Source organism: Alexandromys fortis, unplaced genomic scaffold (assembly GCF_014885135.2).
Source record: "Alexandromys fortis isolate MF-2015 unplaced genomic scaffold, M_Fortis_MF-2015_v1.1 scaffold_8_1_9099942, whole genome shotgun sequence".
Taxonomy (NCBI): Eukaryota; Metazoa; Chordata; class Mammalia; order Rodentia; family Cricetidae; genus Alexandromys; species Alexandromys fortis.
The window spans coordinates 3720633-3741649 of NW_026067898.1; positions in this window are offsets into that span (position 1 = coordinate 3720633).

Genomic DNA, 21017 nt, shown 5'->3' on the forward strand with positions numbered 1-21017 from the left:
TTGCCACCATTTAGTTTTCAAGGACAAAAGGATTATATGCCTTTGACTGAGATCAGTTTAAAGTAAAATTTTAATGTTGTAAACAATATTAAAACCAGAATATGACAAACATCCCCTTCAGCACTCCTTACCTGTAAAGGAGGTATGCCCTAGTTTATTGTGGCTTTTGATGAACCAAGGGTTGAGTCCTAATCTTTGAGAACAAGATATTTATTTGTTGATTGATTGATTGAAACAAGGTTTATCTGTGTATCATTGGCTGTCCTGGAACTTTCTTTGTAGATCAGGCTGGCCTTGAACTCAGAGATCTGCCTGCCTCAGCCTCCCAAGTGCACCTGGTTCTGATTTTTATTTTTAATTATGCAGGTGTGTGTTTGTCTTTATGTAGGTATATGCACATGAGTGCAGGTGCTCATAGAGGCCAAGGTACTGGCTCCCCTGGAGCTGGAGTTCCAGGCAGTTGTGAGCTGCCCAACACTCTGCTGGAGTCCACCTGGGACCCTCTGAGATGCAAGACACTCTTTCTTAACTGCTGAGCCATCTCCTTATTCTTAATTCTAATCTTAAACCTTGGGAAAAGCCACATAGAAGAAATTAGCTCCCAAGTTTAAGGATTGTGTAGTATGGCTGATCTGGTGGGTAGAACTGTGCTATCATTAAGATGGTCAGGGATCAACTAGAATCTAAACTCATACTTAGTATGGCATTCATGAAGTTGTGGATTAATTATACCAGTTGCTAAAGTCTTTAATTTTCAGAAAAACCTGGGGGAAATATAAATTGATATGATTAAAATTTGCCTACTCGTATTGTTACATTTGCATCTCAGCGGCTTTCACTGTCAACATTTCACAGTCAGCTCCGCCTGACAAAGCCTTTGGATGGTCTTCAGCACGCGTGTGGGGCGTAAGAGGGGAGCAGGCTGTCCCCATGGCTATCCCTCCTACCACCTACGGCTTCCTGGTTTGTAATTGGAGAGAACTGTTCTAACAGCCGCCTCAAGCAGAGTCACTCAGAACAACACAAAAACATATGAAAAAAGGGATACGGCAGGAAGATGCACAAATGGTAATGCTCATAGATAGCCTCGCCCAGAGTTCCTTTATTATTAACGCCTCATGAGGTCTGGATGGTGTACCTGGAAGCGTATGCTTTTTTTTTTTTTTCATTTACATGGTACCCTCCTAAAAGATAAACAAATGATTTTGGCAGAAAAGTCAAAAGGAATGTGGAAGTTGAAGAGCATACAAGTTTCTGTCTTAATGATTGGCTTTTATACACCAGATGGACAGCCTCAGGAACCAAAGGTTTATTGTCCATTGACGTCATCTCAGAGTGTGCAAACTCTGAAGATATGCCACTAAATCAAGAGATTTCTATCCCCCCCCCAAAATAGATACGGCCATCTTATTTTCTTAACGGAATAATATAATAAGCTATAAAGGATGGAATCAATTGTGTGTGTGTGTGTGTGTGTGTGTGTGTGTGTGTGCAGGCTTGTGTGTGTAAGTTAGAGGACAACCTTGGGCATTGCTCTTCAGACCTTGCCTACCTCTGTTTTGAGACCAGCTGTCTCAGATCTGGAACTCACCCAGTGAGCTAAGCTGCTGACTAACGAGCGGCAGAGAGCTGCCTATTCTCACCTTCCTACTACTCAGTTGTGAAGCAGTCACCAGATGTACGCAGCTTTTTAAGGGTAGGATCGAGGACACATTCATGTCCTTGGGCTTGCGAGGAAATCCCTTGTTGACCTAGTTCTTTCCCTAACCCCTTGAGAATCTTAAAAACAAGAAAATAGAAATAAAGTAAGATATGGATTAGGGACGTATTGAGTATTATATGTAATTTAATTCATTTGTTAAACTTACCTAAAATTTTAATTCATGCAAAATGCTAGATATTTCCAGTAATTTTTTTCTTTTTTCAATTATTATTTAATTGAAATTTCATATACCAATTCCAGTTCCCACTCCCTCCATTCCTATTGCTCCCTCAATCTTCCCTCCACCCCAGTGAGTGTAAGGCTTCCCATGGGGAGTCAATAAAGTCTAGCACAGGGCTTTGGGTCAGAACCAATGCCCTCCCCACTATATCTAGGCTGAGCAAGGTATCCCTAGAAAGAGAATAGATTCCAAAAAGCCAGTTCAAGCAGTAGGGATAAATCCTGGTCCTACTGCCAGTGGCCCACAGTCTGCCCCAGCCATATAACTGTCACTCACATTCAGAGGGCCTAGTTTGGTCCTCTGCAGGTTTCCCCATTGTCAATCCGGAGTTAGTGAGCTCCCATTAGCTCAGGTTAAGCTATTTCAGTGTGTATCCCTATCATGGTCTTGAGCCCTTTGCTCATATTACTGGTATTCCCTCTCGTTGGGAGCTCAGCCCATTGCTTTGCTGCGAATCTCTGCATCTGCTTCTATCAGTTGCTAGATGAAGGTTCTATGATGACAATTAAGATAATTATCAAGCTGATTGCAGGGGAAAGCCAGTTCAGCCCCCCTCTACTGCTTAGAGTCTTAGATTTTTGAAATGTTTGTGATTTCCCTGTTATTATTCTTGCTATTGACTATATTGCTTAGCAGAATAATCTTTAAATAAAAGAGCTTTCAGGTGTGCTGTTAAGAAGCTAGTGTGAGATTTTTCCACTTTCTTTATGTAGGCACTTACTTCTATGAACTTTCCCCTTAGCACTGCTTTCATAGTGTCCCATAAGTTTGGGTATGTTGTGCATTCACTTTTGTTGAATTCTAGGAAGTATTTATTTATTTCTTCTTTGACCGAGGGGTGATTCAATTGAGCACTGTTCAATTTCTGTGAGTTTGCAGGCTTTTTTCCTTTGAATTAGCGTTTTTGTTGAATACTAACTCTAAGCCATGATGATCCAATATGATACAGGGTGGGGGCGTTATTCTGCTTTTTTTTTTTTTTTTTGAATCTGTTGAGGTTTGCTGTGTTTCTGAGTATGTGGTCAGTTTTAGAAAAGGGCCCCTGACGTGCTGAGAAGAAGGTATATTCTTTTGTGTTTGGGTAAAATGTTCTATAGATGTCTGTTAAGTCCATTTGAGTCATGACATCTGTTAATTTTCTTAATTCTTTGTTAAGTTTCTGTCTGACTGACCTGTCCATTGGTGAGAGTGGGATGTTAAAGTCTCATACTATTAGTGTGTGAAGTTTGATGTGCAATTTAAGATTTAGTAATGTTTTTTTTTTTTTACATATGTGGGTGCTCTTACATTTGGGGCATAGATGTTCAGGATTGAGAATTCATCTTGATGAATTTTTCCTATGATGAGTATGAAGTGTCCTTCTCCATCTTTTTTTTTAAATTGATTTTAGTTTGAAGTCTATTTTGTTAGATATTAGGATAGCTAGACCTGCTTGTTTCTTAGGTCCATTTGATCGGTAAATCTTTCCCAACCCTTTACTCCGCAGTAATGTCTGTCTTTGAGGTTGAGGTGTGTTTCTTGTTTGCAGCATAAGATGGATCCCTCTTTTGCATCCATTCTGTTAGCCTGTGTCTTTTTATAGGTGAATTGAGTCCATTGATATTAAGAGATATTAATGACTAGTGATTGTTAATTCCTGTTATTTTTTCAGTGGTATTACTTGTGTGTTTCTCTTCTTTGGGGTTTGTTGGTGTGAGGTTATCTGTTGCCTATGTTTTCGTGGGTGCAGCTAATTTTTTTGGGTTGGAGTTTTCCTCCTAGTACTGGATTTGTGGATAGGTATTGTTTAAATCTGCTTTTGTCAAGGAATTTTGTTTTTTCTGTCTATGGTAATTGAAACTTTGCTGGGTATAGTAGTCTGTGCTTGCATCTGTGGTCTCTTGGTGTCTGTAGCACATCTGTCCAGGACCTTCTTGCTTTCATGATTTCATTTGAGAAGTCAGGTATAATTCTGATGGGTCTGCCTTTATATATTACTTGACCCTTTTCCCTTTCAGCTCTCAATATTCTTTCTTTATTCTGTATGTTTAGTGTTTTGATTATTATATGGTGAAGGGATATTTTTTGAACCTGTATTTGGTGTTCTATAAGCTTCTTGTACCTTTGTGGACATATTCTTCTTTAGGTTGGGAAAGTTTTCTTCTATGATTTTGTTGAATATATTTTCTGCACCTTTGAACTGGAGTTCTCCTTCTTCTACCCCTGTTATTCTTAGGATTATTTTTTTTCATGGTGTCCTAGATTTCCTCTATTTTTTTTATTAAGAATTTGTTGGATTTAACATTTTCTTTGATCGATGAGTCTATTTTCCTCTATTGTATCTTCAATGTCTGAGATTATCTCTTCTATCTCTTGTATTCTATTGGTGATGCTTGCATCTGCAGTTCTGTATTTACTTTGTTTCAGTTTTCAAGTCTTGAACCATTTAAGATCATTTTCTTCTGTTCGTCTGGGTTAGGGTGTTCAGGTCTTCCTGTTGTATGACCCTTGGGTTCTGATGTTATCGTGTTGCTTTTTGGGTTGTTGAATGTATGCTTGCATTGGCGACTATCCATCTCTTCCTCCAATTAATGCAGGCAGTCTTTGCCTCTTGGTCCAATCCTTGCAGTGGGTGTCTGTGTCAGGGATCCTCTCTTGGATGGCCCATTGCAGTTGCTGTCTTGAGAATCTGCTCTTGGTCTGCCTTGCAGGACACTGTTTGTGTCTCAAGGAGCCGCTGGGGTCTCTGGTATGGTTGGGGTTGGGGGTGGAGAAGAATTTGTAGATTACAGGATCTGATAGATGGAGGAGGGGGTTGGGGCCCGAGGCTTGCCTGCTGGCCAGCTAGAGAGGCTGAGGCAGGTTGGGAGGGGCCTGCAGTTTTGCCCTGGAGCCTAGATCCTGGAGACTGGGCTGTCCAGCTCTCTTACCTATTGGTTTGCTCTGTGCAGTCACAGTTGGTGTGTGGTGGGAGCTCTGAGGCAGCTTCTGTGATTTTTTTTTTAATTAATTTATTTATTTATTAAAGATTTCTGTCTCTTCCCCACTGCCGCCTCCCCTCCCCCTCCCCCTCCCCCAATCAAGTCCCCCTCCCTCGTCAGCCCAAAAAGCAATCAGGGTTCCCTGCCCTGTGGGAAGTCCAAGGACCACCCACCTCCATCCAGGTCTAGTAAGGTGAGCATCCACGAAACTGCCTAGGCTCCCACAAAACCAATAGGTACAGTAGGATCAAAAACCCATTGCCATTGTTCTTGAGTTCTCAGTAGTCCTCATTGTCCGCTATGTTCAGCGAGTCCGGTTTTAACCCGGGCTTTTTCAGACCCAGGCCAGCTGGCCTTGGTGAGTTCCCGATAGAACATCCCCCTTGTCTCAGTGTATGGGTGCACCCCTTGCGGTCCTGAGTTCCTTGCTTGTGCTCTCTCTCCTTCTGCCCTGATTTGGACCTAGCTTCTGTGATTTTTTTTAATAGGCCAAGGAGTGATTTAATTATTATAGTTTTGTGTGATTATTTTGGGGCTAAGCGACCAGGAACTAACTAGTAGCCTCCTTGCAACAGACAACGTCAGATTTTCACTTCCAGAAGACACTTCATCTATGTTCTGGAGACCACATTAGACAAATGTCAGTCATGTGTAACAAAAAGTGTTATCATTTAGGTGAATAGTACTAGAGACCTAGATAGACTGATTGAGTAAACAATGAACCAGAAATCAAGGGGGATCTACATGGAGATACCTAAAACTATGACCATCCACGGTGTACAGGAATAAAGAGAAGAGGCCCAAAGACACTGGAACATCTGGGGAGAGTTGGAAGAGATTTCTAAATATAGGAAGCAGGACACATTTTAAATAAATAATAAAAATTAATATCAGTTTAATAATAGCTGCCATTTCAATTAAAATTTGGTGATTTCTTATTTTGGTTGGGTTGTATGAAATTCAGCCATAACTGCCAAATATGGACCATCTCGAATAGTTCAGATTAATAAAATACTCCCTGGAAAACTGGAAAAACACTTAGCTAGCAGAGGAGAACTCATTGGAATTTGTTTGGGGTGTTAGAGGATAACAGGAAGTGGGGGCACTAGATGTTGGGGACACAGTTGCTGTCAGTGGTAGGTTTAGGGTCAGCAGTGACATGCGGGCCATGTCTGTGATAAATACTCATATGTAGCCTGACATTTAGTACTCACTAATCCATGCACATTAGTGTGTGTGTGTGCACATGTGCCCGTGTGCATGCTTGCATGTGTGTGAACATGTTTTTGTTTGGGGATGCGTATGAATTTGTGTGAGAGCCTGTGGGTATTTTCCTCTATCTCTTGGAACCATGTTTTTGGAGACTGAACCTGAAAGTCATGGATTGTGTAGGCTGGCTGATCAATGAGCTCCGGGGATCCCTCTGTCTCCAACTTCCCCTAGAGCTTGGGTTACAGACATCTACAGCCATGCCTAACTTTTTTTTTTTAAATTTATTTATTTATTTATTTATTAAAGATTTCTGTCTTTTCCCCACCGCCGCCTCCCCTCCCCCTCCTCCTCCCCCAATCAAGTCCCCCTCCCTCGTCAGCCCAAAAAGCAATCAGGGCTCTCTGCCCTGTGGGAAGTCCAAGGACCACCCACCTCCATCCAGGTCTAGTAAGGTGAGCATCCACGAAACTGCCTAGGCTCCCACGAAACCAATAGGTCCAGTAGGATCAAAAACCCGTTGCCATTGTTCTTGAGGTCTTAGTAGTCTTCCTTGTCCGCTATGTTCAGCGAGACCGGTTTTGACCCAGGCTTTTTCAGACCCAGGCCAGCTTGCCTTGGTGAGTTCCTGATAGAACATCCCCATTGACTCAGTGTGTGGGTGCACCCCTCGCGGTACTGAGTTCCTTGCTTGTGCTCTCTCTCCTTCTGCTCCTGATTTGGACCTTGCGATTTCAGCCCGGTGCTCCAATGTGGGTCTCTGTCTCTGTCTCCTTTCATCGCCTGATGAAGTTTAATATTCAGAAGGATGCCTATATGATTTTCTTTGGGTTCTCCTTCTTATTTAGCTTCTCTAAGAACCCGAATTATAGGTTCAATGTCCTTTATTTATGGCTAGAAACCAAATATGAGTGAGAACATCCCATGTTCCTCTTTTTGGGTCTGGCTTACCTCACTCAGGATGGTGTTTTCTATTTCCATCCATTTGCCTGCAAACTTCAAGAAGTCCTTGTTTTTTACTGCTGAGTAGTACTCTAATATGTATATATTCCATACTTTCTTCATCCATTCTTCAATTGAAGGGCATCTAGGTTGTTTCCAGGTTCTGGCTATTACAAACAATGCTGCTATAAACATAGTAGAGCATATACTTTTGTTGTGTGATAAGGCCTCTCTTGGGTATATTCCCAAGAGTGGTATTGCTGGGTCCATGGGTAGGTTGATCCCAAATTTCCTGAGAAACCTCCACACTGCTTTCCAGAGTGGTTGCACAAGTTTGCATTCCCACCAGCAATGGATGAGTGTACCCCTTTCTCCACAACCTCTCCAGCAAAGGCTATCATTGGTGTTTTTGATTTTCGCCATTCTGACAGGTGTAAGATGGTATCTTAAAGTTGTCTTGATTTGCATTTCCCTGATCGCTAAGGAAGTTGAGCATGACCTTAGGTGTCTTTTGGCCATTTGAACTTCTTCTGTTGAGAGATCTCTGTTCAACTCAGTGCCCCATTTTATAATTGGGTTGATTAGCCTTTTACGGTCTAGTTTCTTGAGTTCTTTATATATTTTGGAGATCAGACCTTTGTCAGTTGTGGGGTTGGTGAAGATCTTCTCCCAGTCAGTGGGTTGCCTTTCTGTCTTAGCAACAGTGTCCTTTGCTTTACAGAAGCTTCTCAGTCTCAGGAGGTCCCATTTATTCAATGAGGCCCTTACTGTCTGTGCTGCTGGGGTTATACGTAGGAAGTGGTCTCCTGTGCCCACGTGTTGTAGAGTACTTCCCACTTTCTCTTCAATCAGGTTCAGTGTGTTTGGACTGATATTGAGGTCTTTCACCCACTTGGACTTGAGTTTTGTGCATGGTGATAGATATGGGTCTATTTTCATTCTTCTACAGATTGACATCCAGTTTTGCCAGCACAATTTGTTGAAGATGCTCTCTTTTTTCCATTGTATACTTTTAGCTCCTTTATCGAAAATCAGGTGTTCATATGTTTGTGGGTTAAAGTCAGGGTCTTCTATTCGATTCCATTGGTCGACTTCTCTGTTTTTATGCCAATACCAAGCTGTTTTCAATACTGTAGCTCTGTAATAGAGTTTGAAGTCAGGGATGGTAATGCCTCCAGACGTTCCTTTATTGTATAAGATTGTTTTGGCTATCCTGGGTTTTTTGTTTTTCCATATAAAGTTGATTATTGTCTTCTCCAGATCTGTGAAGAATTTTGATGGGATTTTGATGGGGATTGCATTGAATCTATAGATTGCTTTTGGTAGAATTGCCATTTTTACTATGTTGATCCTCCCAATCCAAGAGCAAGGGAGATCCTTCCATTTTCTGGTGTCCTCTTCTATTTCTTTCTTCAAAGACTTGAAGTTCTTGTCAAATAGATCTTTCACTTCCTTGGTCAGGGTTACCCCAAGATATTTTATGCTCTTTGTGGCTATCGTGAAAGGTGATGCTTCTGTGATTTCCCTCTCTGTTTCCTTATCCTTAGTGTATAGGAAGGCAACTGATTTTTTGGAGTTGATCTTGTATCCAGCCACGCTACTAAAGGTGTTTATCAGCTGTAGGAGTTCTTTGGTAGAATTTTTGGGGTCGCTTATGTATACTATCATGTCATCTGCAAATAACGAAAGCTTAACTTCTTCCTTTCCAATACGAATCCCCTTGATCCCCTTATGTTGTCTTATTGCTATTGCTAGAACTTCAAGCACTATATTGAAGAGGTATGGAGAGAGTGGACATCCTTGTCTTGTTCCTGATTTTAGTGGGATGGCTTTGAGTTTTTCTCCATTTAATTTAATGTTAGCTGTCGGTTTGCTGTAGATAGCTTTTATTATATTTAGGTATGACCCTTGTATCCCTATTCTCTCCAAGACCTTTATCATAAAGGGGTGTTGAATTTTGTCGAATGCTTTTTCCGCATCTAATGAAATGATCATATGGTTTTTTTCTTTCAGTCTATTTATATGGTGGATTACATTGATAGATTTGCGTATGTTGAACCAGCCCTGCATCTCTGGGATGAAGCCTACTTGATCATAATGGATAATTTTTCTGATGTGTTCTTGAATTCGGTTTGCCAGTATTTTATTGAGAATTTTTGCGTCGATATTCATGAGTGAGATAGGCCTGTAATTCTCTTTCTTGGTTGGGTCTTTGTGTGGTTTTGGTATCAGGGTAACTGTAGCTTCATAAAAGGAATTTGGCAATGACTTTTCTGTTTCTATATTGTGAAATACGTTAAGGAGTATAGGTATTAGCTCTTCTTGGAAGTTCTGGTAGAATTCTGCGTTGAACCCATCTGGTCCTGGGCTTTTTTTGGAAGGGAGATTTTTGATAACAGTTTCTAGTTCTTCGCGACTAACAGGTCTATTTAGATCATTCACCTGGTCTTGGTTTAGCTTTGGTATATGGTACTTATCTAAAAAAATGTCCATTTCTTTTGCATTTTCCAGTTTTGTGGCATACAGGCTTTTATAGTAAGATCTAATGATTCTCTGGATTTCCTCTGTGTCTGTGGTTATGTCCCCCCTTTCATTTCTGATTTTATTTATTTGCGTGTTCTCTCTCTGTTGTTTAGTTAGTTTGGATAGGGGTTTGTCGATCTTGTTGATTTTCTCCAAGAACCAACTTTTTGTTTCATTGATTCTTTGGACTGTTTTCTGTGTTTCTATTTTGTTGATTTCTGCCCTCAGTTTGATTATTTCCAGTCTTCTACTCCTTCTGGGCACCTCTGCTTCTTTTTTTTCTAAAGCTTTCAGGTGTGCCATTAAGTCCCCAATGTATGCTTTCTCTGTTTTCTTTAAGTGGGCACTTAGTGCTATGAACTTTCCTCTTAGCACTGCTTTCATCGTGTCCCATAGGTTTGAGTATGTTGTCTCTTTATTTTCATTAAATTCAAGGAAGACTTTAATTTCTTTCTTAATTTCTTCCTTGACCCAGGTGTGGTTCAGTAGTTGACTGTTCAGTTTCCATGAGTTTGTCGGCTTTCTGGGGGTAGCATAGTTGTTGCCATCTAACTTTAATCCGTGGTGATCTGATAAGACACAGGTGGACACTGATATTCTTTTGTATCTGTGGAGGTTTCCTTTGTTTCCGAGTATATGGTCAATTTTTGAGAAGGTTCCATGAGCTGCAGAGAAGAAGGTATATTCTTTCCTATTTGGGTGGAGTGTTCTGTAGATGTCTGTTAAGTCCATTTGCTTCATTACCTCCAATAATTCTCTTAATTCTCTATTAGGTTTCTGTCTGATTGACCTGTCCATTGGAGAGAGAGGTGTGTTGAAGTCTCCTACTATTAGTGTGTGTGGTTTTATGTCTGCCTTGAGTTTTAGAAATATTTCTTTTACATAAGTGGGTGCTTTTATATTAGGGGCATAGATATTCAGGATTGAGATGTCATCCTGATGAATTGTTCCTGTTATGAGTATAAAGTGTCCATCTCGATCTCTTCTGATTGATTTTAGTTTGAAGTCAGTTTTGTTGGAAATTAGTATGGCCACACCTGCTTTTTTGTTAGGACCATTTGCTTGAAAGACCTTTTCCCAACCTTTTACTCTGAGTAGATGCCTGTCTTTGTGGTTGAGATGTGTTTCTTGCAAACAGCAGAATGTTGGATCCTGTTTTCGTATCCAATCCCTTAGCCTGTGCCTTTTTATAGGTGAATTGAGACCATTAATATTAAGTGATATTAGTGACCAGTGGTTGTTTACTCCGGTTATTCTTACTGTTTTCGGTAGTAGAGTTTGTGTGTGTCCCTTCTTTGAGTTGTACTGGTGAAGGTTCGCTAGATTCCTGAGTTATTGTAGTCAGTGTTGGCAATGTTGGATTCCTTGGGTTGCGATTTTCCTTCTATTACTTTCTGTAGCGCTGGATTTGTGGCTACGTATTGTTTAAATTTGTTCTTATCCTGGAATGTCTTGTTTTCTCCATTGATAGTGAATACTAGCTTGGCTGGGTATAGAAGTTTGGGTTTGCATCCATGGTCTCTTAGTTTTTGAAGAACCTCTATCCAGGACCTTCTGGCTTTCATGGTTTCCATAGAGAAGTCAGGTGTAAGTCTGATCGGTTTACCTTTATAAGTTACTTGGCCTTTTTCCTTTGCAGCTCTTAATATTCTTTCTTTAACCTGTATATTTTGTGTTTTGATTATTATATGGCGAGGGGATGCTTTTCTTTGATCCAGTCTGTTTGGTGTTCTGTATGCTTCTTGGATATTCAAAGGAATATCTTTCTTTATGTTGGGAAAGTTTTCTTCCATAATTTTGTTAAATATATTTTCTGGGCCTTTGAGCTGTAATTCTTCCCCTTCTTCTATTCCTATTATTCTCAGGTTTGGTCTTTTTATTGTGTCCCATATTTCCTGAATGTTTTGTGATGAGAATTTGTTGGCTTTGCTGTTTTCTTTGATCAGTGCGTTTATTTTCTCTATGGTGTCTTCAGAATCTGAGATTCTTTCTTCTATTTCTTGTATTCTATTGATTATGCTTGTTTCTGTAGGCTCTGCTCGTTGACCTAGATTTTCCGTATCCAGCTGGTCCCCAGTTTGTGCTTTCTTCCTTGCTTCCATTTCAGTTTTCAATTCTTGAACTGTTTCCATTACCTGTTTGTTCGTTTTTTCTTGGTTTCCCAGGGTCTCATGTACGTATTTACTCAATTCTTCAAACTTTTTGTTATACTTCTCATCCATTTCTATAAAGGTGTTTTTTACATATTGTTTAAGGGACTCTATTGCTTTCATAAAGTCGATTTTTTCCACTTCTTCTGTGTTAGGGTGTTCAAGTCCTTCTGTTGTAAGATCATTGGGTTCTGGTGCTTTCATGTTGTTTTTCAGCTTATTGGGAGAATTTTTGCCTTGGCGCCTGCCCATCTCCTCCTATTGACGATCTCTAATTGGTCTTTTAAAACCAGATCAGGTTTCCCTGCTGGCCAGAGGCTCCTCTTGCAAAATTCCCTCGTTCTGTTTCCTGGCTCCTGCCAGGGGCCAAGATCCCTCTCACCCCTCAGACGGGTCTTCAGGAAAAGAACCAGGTTCCCTGTTTGCCCGGGACCTCGCCAACCAAAGGCCTACCTCTTTGATTTAATTGTCCTGGGGCGATCTGCTCTTGGTGTTGCCCTGGTCCCTGTCGCCTGCGTTGTCTGCCACTGTGTCAGTACCCGCCGGTCCCGGCCGCTGCGCCAGCTACGTCGCCCGCCGTGTGCGTCCGGTTCCGGCCGCCGCTGGTGCCATTCGCCAGCTTCTGTGATTTTTAAAACCAAATTTATTTGGAAAATCTACTTGGTAGAAGATCTACAATTTTTGGAAAATTTTTCTTATGTTAAAAAGTAATTTAGCCTTAAAGCATATTTTTATTTTTAAACAATGTGTCAGATGAATCTATTTTTGTTAAGTTGGACATAGTTTTAAAATCATAGAATGTATAATGTACTTTCAAATATTTAAATGTGTGTTTTGAAATTTTAATTACAAAATTTCATTTAAATCATATCGTTTTAGCTATTATAAAACAACAAACTTCTTTTAAAAGATAATGCTTGACTTAAAAGTAATGCAGCAAAGACAATATAATTAACAGTCATACAAAGTATTACAATAGGTTCATGAATTTTGTTGAACATTTTCAAAAATTTGGCTAAAGCTTTCCAAGTGACCTTGATCCTGATGTCTGGGACTTGGAATTGAAAGCAGAATTTAATATCTTGGTGTCCTCTTAAGTCAGTTAATTCATGCTCAAGTTACATAAAGGAACATTTATGTGAGATAGTTTGGGGATTATCACATTTAATTAATATTTCCTGTCTAACATGTACAGGTAATTAAGCCAGAGGAGATTTGCTTGTAAACTCCCATGGCCAAATAGCAAATTACTTTCAAGTTTTCTTTTATGTTTTTAACATTGATACTCTATAATCATTTAAATTAGCTTAAATATGAATGAATAATAGAAAATGGACAACCTGAATGGTTTTAGAACGATTTTTATGAGCAATAATTTCTCATGAGCATTGTTAGAGGGTGAGCTTCAGGAGAACACTGCGGTGAGGCCAGCAGGGTCTTTGTCTCGTCCCTTCAACACCTTACAATCATTCCCAACAGTGTTCTCTGCATCACACCTCCACAATAGCATGGCAGCCTGGCGAGGTAAGTCTTGGGATAAGCATTTTATATCTGAAGAAAGTAGAAATATTAAGTGGTATCTTCTAGACTTTTGAGTTGTAAGTTGTGGGGCTGGGATTGGATCTGAGTTTACCATAACCTTCTTTGGCATTGATTTAAAAGATGAATTTACATATAGAGAGTATCAGGGTGTAGACTACCAGGGAGTAGGGTCAGAATCTCAACCTACTGTTGTGAATCTGAGCTCAGCAAGTGCGTTACCCAAGTTCCCTCTGTGCCAAATGATTGTAAAAGCCTTTATCATCTGTCTTGTTCATGTAAATCATGTGGAGTCAGTAGTAGCTGTCAGGGGGTCTAAGTGGGCTGTTAATGTTTTGGCAGTATGTATCTTCTCAGATAGGTATACATCTTTTTGTAGTTTTTGATTTTATAGTCAACCAATTTTATTTCACTTGCCTCTCTCCCCTTCTTTCTTCCCCTTTTCTTGCTTCCTTATTTCAGTTTGTTCAATGACATAATTGTGATAATTATTTCTGGAATCTCAGCCAAAGACAATAAAGGAGGCAATTCTGTTTTCTTGCATAGAAGAAGCATAACTGCACATGAATATTCAGCATTTTATGGAGCTTTTGGGTGATGGGAGGCGCTATGTATGCACATATGCATATTTACTACAAGAACATGGTCATATATTTTTAATTTTTTCTGTTAATGTGAATTAGTATCAATGTAAATAAGTATACATTTATGTTTATTGTATTTATTGGCAATTATTAAGAGGATGAAAACCCTATGCCAATTTTTGTTAACCTGTGTACACATGAAAAACCATAAAACTAAGACAAGATATAATATTTTTAATTTGATAAATGCAGACTTAAATGAAAATGGAACTAATTTTTATTTTAAAAGCATAGAGAATGTGATCAGCTCATATGACATTTGAGGCATATTTGTTATATGTCATTCTGGCTGACTAAATATTTGGCAAGGTTTTGAAATGAGAGCGATTAGCTCCTTGCAAATGACCTCCCTCCAAGTCTCTCGATCCTCCTCTCATCATTATGCTCTTCTGATTACTGGGAAGTTTTCAAAAATTGATTTCATGTCAGTAATTTTTTTTCCAGAACTTTAGGTCAGTGTTTTACTTCTCCAAGAATTATTTGCATTTTAATATTTTTCTGCAATGGTACAAAGCTTTCTCCTCAACATAATTCTGGGCATCATCGAGGAAGTAGGGGAAATATCTGTAGGAGGAAAATGGCATCTTTAGTTTATTCGAGTGACAACTCTCTACTCCTTTGCCACAGAGCAGGCCACAGAGCTAGAGACGTAGCCCAGAGGTAGAATAGTTATCTGCTACATTCATACCCTAAGGCAAAATGAACCATGAAACTAAAAGATCCATTTGGTAGTTTTTTACAGGTGTTTATTAAATATTTATTTTGTCATCACCAAATGTCCATAGTAATGTGGCTATAGTCATATTATTCATGCTAAATTCTGAGTATGATATGATAGAATCTATAATGTGCTCAACAATAACACAGCCTTCTTTTCTGGAAAAATGAAGAGTAATAGTGTGGACTATTACAAGTCTAGCAGAATATTATTGCATTGCCTACTAGCTAGTGAATAGTGATCAAATTATTCTGAACGCTGTAATTAAGGTTGGGAAGATTATTTACTTTTATTTTGTTGGATTTTAAGTTAGTAGAGTTAATCTTAAAGGTCTTTCTTTTTGAATTGAAACTCTGGAAACTTTGGTTTGTAACTCAGTCACTGCCTCTGGAAGCTCATAGTTTGTTCTGGGACTCAATGCAAGCCCACTCTTTGGCCTAATAGCTTGGTGGAAGACAGAAAATCTATAAACCTCTCAAGCATTTTTTGATGTTTCTAGAACCTCCTCCGTTTGTGGTAGTGTGTGTTATGTGTTCTTGTTGTTGGGAGGCCGCTTGTTTTTTTTTTTTTTTTTTTTTTTTTTTTTTTCGAGACAGGGTTTCTCTGTGGTTTGGAGCCAAATAAGCACACAGAAACTGTATTAATTAAAATCACTGCTTGGCCCATTAGCTCTATCTTCTTACTGGCTAGCTCTTACATCTTAGTTTAACCCATATCTATTAATCTGTGTATTGCCACGTGACTGTGGCTTACCAGCTAAAGTTCCAGCATCAGTCTCTGGTGGGGTGGCCTTCTTCCTTCCAGACTTCAGTTTAGCCACCCCCTCCACCTATCTAAGTTCTGCCCTGCTATAGGTTCAAAGCAGTTTTTTTTTTTTTTAATTCATTAATGGTAATCACAGAATACAGAGGGGAATCACACATCATGTTCTATGAATTTAGGTGTGATTCAGGCAATCGGGAATTCGCCATGAACAAAACAAACTGTGTTTGTAGGACTTGCCTTATTTCACGGCCTTGCTAAGGGGGTCCTTTCAGAGATGCTGTGGGCACGTTGGCCATTCCCATCTATCTAGATCAGCTTTGTAGATCTCAGGCATAGAACCAGGGTACACAAAGACAGAGCCATGAGTGCTGGGTCTGGTCAAAACTCACCTCTACCACATTCTCTGCCCTTAGCTTAGATATTGATTTTTGGTTTTTAAATATTGATTGATTGTTTTTTTGCTACTTAAAATGCAGTTTTTAAAAAGTTGCTGCTCTATTCATTTTCCTCACGTCTCTCTCTTCCTTTTAAACAGAACTGGTGCTGAGTACAGCAGAGGAGGACTAGGCCTAAAGTACTCTCAAACTAACTAAAGAATGATCAAGAATTTGGAGTTAGTGTGGGCTATGTGGAGCAAGCTTATCTTCAAAAAGCCAAAAGAAAAATGAGATAAAAATAAACAAAATCTAAATTTATATTTTTTGAAGTTTTCTCTTGTTTAGAATCTATTTATAAAATAAAATGTTTGATTATATTTTCAGTAGAAACACGTGGAAGAAGCCAAGTAACTGAAGTTTTTTTTTTTTTTTGTATCAAGAGGAAAGAATATGGATAGAGTCTACTTTAATTTTTTTCTAAAAGTCAGGGAAGAAAATAAATATAACTAGAATAAAAATTCCTCAATTAAAGGGCACATGCCAAAATAGTTTTGTACTTCATGTCTCTTACTCCTCATTACTGTCTATGGAGGACACAGCTGTTCACACGTGTCTTCAAATACTTAGTTTATCATAAGCATTGTTCTAAGTGGACAGACTCCTCAGAAAGCAAGAGAGATCGAGTACTTATTTTCGGGTGCTTCTATTTGAGAAGGGACAATAGCCCATCCAATACACCAAGAGTATGAGTATAGGTTAACAGCATTGGAAATGTCACCCCAAATCATCTGGTATTTTAGATTGAATGGCAGATTTGGTTGCAGAACACATTTGATGATAGAGAAAATTGTCTCGGAGAATATTGCAGGAGCAAAGAAAAAGCCAACGAGGGTGGACTGGCTGGAGCAAATCAGTGCGAGGGAGAGTAGGCCAGGCCAAGAGACTCAGACGGGAGCTCTTGGTAGAGGCCACTACTTTTTGGCTATTATTTACAGCTTTAGGAGCATATGTGTGGAGGCTTTTGACATGTGTTTTTATTGCTCTTGAGTAGATTGCTAGAAAATCTCATTGTGTGCTCACAGCTGTTTTTTTTCTTTTCAGAAGAAAATGACCCATCACCAAGTGCCCAAGGAGCATTAAAGTCATTCCGGGTGTTACTTTGGCTTACAAATTAACCATGACCTTTTTTAGTTCTTACTTTCCTGAGGCAGTTAATTAAATTTTCACAACTATATAAAAGATTGCCGTTATACATGCATATTAAACCCCGATTAACAAGGTAAACGAAGCACTTTTGAAACATTCAAAATACCCACCTTCCATGTTTGACTGCAGTGTCTCAACTTTCCATTCTCCTTGTGTCGAGTTTGGCGCCATCATTCCCTAAGTTCTCACTAATTATTCTTGTATTTCACATTTGTAATCGTATTAGTTATTTCTATTTCTCTATTGCTGCCATGATAAAGACCGTAACCAAAAGGGACCTGGGAAGGAAAAGGTATATTTCAGCATATAACCTGTAATCCATCATGCAGGGAAGTCAGGGCAAGAATCTGGACAGAGGAAATGAAGTAGAGACCATGGGGAATGCTACTTACTGGCTTGCTGTCCAGGGCTTGCTCAGCTTGCTTTCTTACATAACTCAGAACACCTACCCAGGGGTGGCACCCTTCACAGTGGGCTGCCTCATTAATCAGTAATCAAAGAAAAAAAAACCAGACTTGTCTCCTACTAATCTGATGAAGGCATTTTTTCAATTGAAGTTTTCTATTCCCAGAAGACTTTAACTGGTGTCATTGACAAAAAACTAAGCAGCATAGTGAGTTAATGAATGAAGGACACTGCATCCTAAGCTCATACAATGCTCCATTTCTCCCCAATGTTACTTCCATGAGTCATGCAGACTTATTGTCAAATACCATCCTTTTTATGAATCCAAACTTTTTATAATCCAAACTTTATGAATATTCCAGAAGATGGGGGTTTAAGTAGGAAAGCACCAATGCTTTAAGCCTCATTTTACACGCAGGAAAGGATTTTAGGGTACGTGCATCTTAAACATTTCTAGACATTGACACTATTTTGAACAAAAGAGAATAAAACTTTCATTGCTTCATCTCTTTCCTTGATATGTGGTATTGAATGACTTTTCACCAAAGTTATGTAGTGTGGAAGAATATGTTGACCTACACTTGATCAGTTAAAATTGTACTAAATATTAATAACCAGAACACTCCAGCTCTCTATACCAACTGTCCATTTCTCTCTCCTTCAGGGACTTTGTTGTTCATGTTTTGTTCCTATTTTAAATGCTACCTTCTAATAACTTGCTTGTGTTTATGTGATGGGGTTACTGAGTATTTTTTTGTACATACTTTAGATATGAACCATTTGGAATTATGTTACAAACATTGAAAATATTTTAAATTTTCCTTTGAGGATTTTGTTGTCTCTCTGGAGAGTGTGAACAGACTTACTGTCTGTTTTAGCCAAATATTTCCCTCTAGTCTGATAATCTTATTCTTCACTATAGAAGATTTTTAAGATGTAAGAGCTAGCTAGAAATATGCCTGAGTCATTGGTCAAACAGTGTTGTAATTAATACAGTTTCTCTGTGATTATTCGGGTCTGGGCAGCTGGAAAAACAAACAGTCTGCACTTACAAAGATTAGGATTTCCCAGCAATTTTTTCTTCAGTATTACTTGTGATTTTATATCACAGGTGGATTTCTTGCATAAATACTATGGTTGGGTAATGTTTATGATCTGACACGGCAATCTCTCTTTGACTATACGCATCATTTGCACTTTCTATAGCTATCCATGTTAGTGTAGAAGACTCTCATGTTCTTCTGTGATTGGCAGCTTTTTCTTTCTGTTTTTTTCCCCTCCATTTCCCAGTGCATTTATTAAACAAACTTTGACGAACCTTATTTTGATTTATTTATACTACTTAAGTGTGTTTTACTGAATAGTTTTTCCAATAACATTCTAAACATCATATTATCTACATATATTACCACAATGTCGTTGTTTCATCAGCTTAAGTGTGAAAATCTTAACATTTATAACCCATTTAGTCTCTTGTTTATAACAGGGTTATTTTTTCCAGAGATGCTTACGTCAATATCATATGATATTATACCCTGTTTTCATTTTAAAACTCAGGTGTATATAAAAACTGTAATATTATCTATACTTTTGCCCTCCATGATCTTCCTCCTTTTCTGAGGTTCTATTTTTCCTTTGATATCTTCCTTTCGATGTAGGGAATTTTCTTTTGGCATTATTTTAAAGTAGGTGTTCTGAGATACATTTTCTCAGAGTTCCTTTATCTAAGATGTCTTAATCTCACTGAGGATATTATTTTGTGTGTTGACAGTTCTTATCTTCCTATCCTTCGAAAATGTTCTGTCGCTCTGGGTGCTGTGACTGTAGAAAGCAGACCACCATCCTACATTTGCTGTCCCCTGTGACTGCTGAAGAAACCACCATCCTTCTTGTTGCGTCTTCGTGGTTGCTGGAGTTTCTTCCTCTTGCATGGCTTTCAAGATTCTCTTTTGTCTTTTTTCCAGATGTTGACTGTGAGCTTCTTTGGGTTTGCTCTGTTCATTTTGTTAACATGTGTGAATCTCCAGATTTCTAGGAAAATTTTGCTCATTATTTTTTTCTATCTCTGTTCTTTTTTTCTTTCCACATGAGTCCCCATTTCCTACATGGTATTCTGTGCTCTCTCAACTGTGTTAACCTGAGCTCATACTGGCCGTGTTTGTTTCCCATCTCATGAATTCTTTGTTGCTTGATTTCAGTGGTTTAAAAACTATGTATTTGTGCACATTGTGGTAATTTAAAGTCATCCCTATTTTTAATCTTTTCTGTAAGCAGGAGTCTGAATTCATTTTGAATGATAAATCATTCTCTGTTTCCAAAATCTAGATTCCTTCCTTCCTTCCTTCCTTCCTTCCTTCCTTCCTTCCTTCTAGCTTCTTGGAACTATGTGTTTAACTTCTTTTTAAAATTTTTTTATTTTTATTTTTTGTGTTTAATTTATATTGTGGTTAGATTCATACATCTTATTTAGTCATTATTTTTTCTATGTTTCAAATATATAAATCTGTACAATTATTACAAAGAGTATTTAAGTTGTATACTGTAAGAGATTGGTGGTTCTAAATATGTCACCACTTATCTTTATCACATAGTGATGGTTTCTGGCTATAAAACTGGAAGCTTTATATTATTTTTTCAAGTATTTAATATATGATGTCTTACATGGAATACAAATATTGCTCCAAATAATTAAAACTAGTTTACCTATGAGTAAGGATATAGTTTCTAAACAAAATAAATGCCGTCCCTGAATACAAAACATTAATACTTAACACTAAATGATTAGGGCAAGATGTATTATTAGTAAACTTGATGAACAAATAAATAGAATACAAATTATATGATTATGAAACTGCAACAACAATGATGAAAGGTTATAGTCATAAGGCAATTATTATGTATTATATGCTATCTTAAATCCAAGTTGGTTAACTTATTTACCGTGTCAGATCCATGAGAAAGTGATATTAACTTTATTTTGCCATGTAGAAAGAGACACAAAATAGTAATTCATTAAAAAACAAAAACAAAAACAAAACCACGTTGATCTTTTAGTAAAAGATCAGGAATTCTAGCCCAGGTAGTTTGTATTCAGGATCTACTGAATGCCATGCCAGCAGCAGCAGATACTAAAGTCAATCTATAGACTTCTGTCATCATTCCTGAATGGATTGTCATTGAACTAGCCTGAGCCCAAACAGAGTTAGAGCAGGAAGAAGGGTTGACTGCATGAGGTACATGAGGTAGGATTTGGCTCTGATTTGGCCTATGTTCAGAGTCGTTTTCGGCCCCTCCCCTCTTTCCTGAGCTCAGAGTGGATGTTTTATTATGCAAAGTATACTTTGATTTACAGGACTCCATCCTGACCTTATTCTTTTTTTTTTTTTGTCAGAAGCTTTAGATTTTAGCTTAAATTCATGAACAAAACAACTCAATATTGTTTCTTAATATACTCATTTCAAAAAGTTGAACTCTATTCCTCAGGTTGTGTTGATTAATTGCAATGTGATTTGTTGTATTTTTGTGTCATTAATGCATCTTGAAGACCAATTACAAATTAAGAAAGTGCTCTTTATTCTGTACTATAATAGAGAGAACATTTTGGTGCTGAGGTTGAAAACTGTTTGGGCCAAATAT